This window comes from Coenobita brevimanus, chromosome 13 (genome assembly GCF_032717465.1).
Source record: "Coenobita brevimanus isolate Jiangsu-jjx chromosome 13, ASM3271746v2, whole genome shotgun sequence".
Lineage (NCBI taxonomy): Eukaryota > Metazoa > Arthropoda > Malacostraca > Decapoda > Coenobitidae > Coenobita > Coenobita brevimanus.
The window spans coordinates 57,925,630-57,928,129 of NC_136966.1; positions in this window are offsets into that span (position 1 = coordinate 57,925,630).

Consider the following 2,500-nt stretch of genomic DNA (forward strand, 5'->3'; position numbering starts at 1 on the left):
GCGCTGCATTTGAAAGACTGGCGATCATAGGCAGTAGGAAATAAAGACAGAGGGAGACAGTTCCAGAGTTGACCTGCTGAATACCACTCAGCTACGTGAAATAAGCTGCAAAACGATGATAATTTGGGCCAAGTGAAGATGAAAGAGTACGGGTATCCGTGTTTCTCATCTTCTTACAACAGCTAGGCTACTTCAGGAGCCACCAGGGCCAGTGGTGAGGTGTGCTGAGCCCTGACAAAGCATGTGGTGATGGTCGATACTGCATGGCGCCACACACCGGGTCCATGTCATCACCACCACTCTGCCTGCTGATATCAGAGCAGGTGTCTGGCCACTCATTGTTTTACACTACCACCACCACTGTGACCACTACCACAGCTGCCGCCGCCACCACCACCACCAACACTCCCCTGCCTGCAATAGGTGTCCGTGTCACAGCACCACTGGTGATGTGTTCAGACAGGCCTGCATGGCGCCGTGTGGTGACCTGGGAGAGGATGATGGACAGGGTAAAGACAAGACTGCTGGTGCTGCTGTTACTTACCCCGGCAGATGTGACGGGAGGGGGTGGCCAGATGGCACTGTGGCAGAAGGTGCCGGTATCCCTCGCTAAGGTGACGCAGTATGTTCGGTATGAGACTGTGGCCACGCCGTCAGGCCTCAGTCGTGGCTTTTACTGCTCCGTCACCTGCTCCCGCCTGGCCTGGTGCAACCTGTGGTGTCCCCACCCCAATATCACCCACTGCCTCTTCTCACAAGTTATTGTGATGCCCACCTACAAGATGGACCTACTCAACGGCATTACCTGCTTCACCTCCAGACGCCGCGAGCTGGCCGCCAACGTGGCCATCGCAGCAGGGCCACCGACACCTCCATACCCGTCCCGTGTAGCCACCAACTTGGTCGATGGGTTTTACAACTTCCAGGCTTCTCATACTTACCACAGCCTTAATGATAACAAGTGGTTCGCTTTGAACTTCGAGCAAGAGGTGACCTTCAGCCATGTTGTCCTGCTCACAGCCACAGCGCTGGCATCATCACGCTTTTACGAAGTCGAGGTGCGTACCGGCATGACCCCCGTGGCCTCGCGCGACATGATCTCAGAGCACTGGCTTTTTGGCGTGTTCTCTGGAGGTGCAGACGACAACCAGACAGTGGACTTTGAGGTGCCTGTACCGCGCTCTGCCAGGTTTGTGTACGTCAGGGATGTGTCGGCAAAACAGGATTTTCAAGTGGCTCATGTGGAAGTGTACTAAGTGGCAGGAAAGGCCTAGTTGCACCTCTTCCTAAGCGATTTATTTTGCCCACCACACCTTATCATTCTCCCGTCTGCTGCTTGTATCCCTGGACTATCGGGACAATTGGCATCACTAGGAGGATATCGAAGTGTGATGTGCAAGGTAAATAGCTACGGAAGAGGTGTTACGAAATCTCACATCCGGAATACAAGCCCATCAAGGAAAGAATGAAGGCTAAATTAAAAGTCCTTTATTTCGAAAAGTTACTCAATAAAACAGACGGAAGAAATAAACTAAAAATGAATATAAAAATAAATAAAATAGAAATGAAGAAATTAAAATGAAGATAATTAAAATAAGAAAATGAAAATGAACAAAATAAAAATGAACGATGAAAAAATAAAAATAAATATAATAAAATATGAATAACACGAAAAACAGGTAATCCAGCCTCATTTATTCATTTCCTTCTTCCACTGCCACACCCACACCAGCAGGCTCAGCCGTCCTTTCAACACACAAGAGACCGAAAAGTGAGTTTCTAGAGCAGCACTATTTACGACCCCCCCCCCTCTCTCTCTCTCTCTCTCTCATTAGTACCATGCTAGTCACGATGAAGTGCCGTGGAAAGAGACCCGTAGCATTGTCTTATTCCGCCACTGAGCTACGTGAAACATGCTGCAAAAGAATGAAAATCTGGGCCAAGTTAAGATGAAAGGAGTGTGTATTTTGAAGCCTTTGGCCAGCATTTTCGGCGGTCAAGGAAGCTCCCTAACACCTCTTCCTTAGCGATTTAATTTTGGATACGGCTGGTTACTGTCCTTTCGTAATTTATGTAGATTATGGCGATATTGGAATGATTTAAGTAACGCCGACGAGGACGGCAAGGTGTAATAAGTAAAATAAATCGCTTAGGAAGAGGTGTTAGTCAGCTTCCTAATCGCGTAAGTATACCGCCCTTTGAGTGGTATGCTTTTTTAGGTGTATACCATCCGGTGTTAGACTAATATAACCAAGAGAAAGGTATACTGTGTGTCAGACTGCAGTATACCTTTATTTGGTGATAGGAGTATACTCTCCCTGTGTTGTAAGAGTATACCTTCTTTAACTGTCATGAATATACCTTGTCTGTCATTAGAGTATACCTTGTTTGTATTATAGGAGTATGCCTTGCTTGTGTCATCAGAATATACCTTTTTAACTGTCGTAAGAGTATACCTTGTTTAGCTGTCATAACAGAGTATATCTTCTTCATGTGTCAA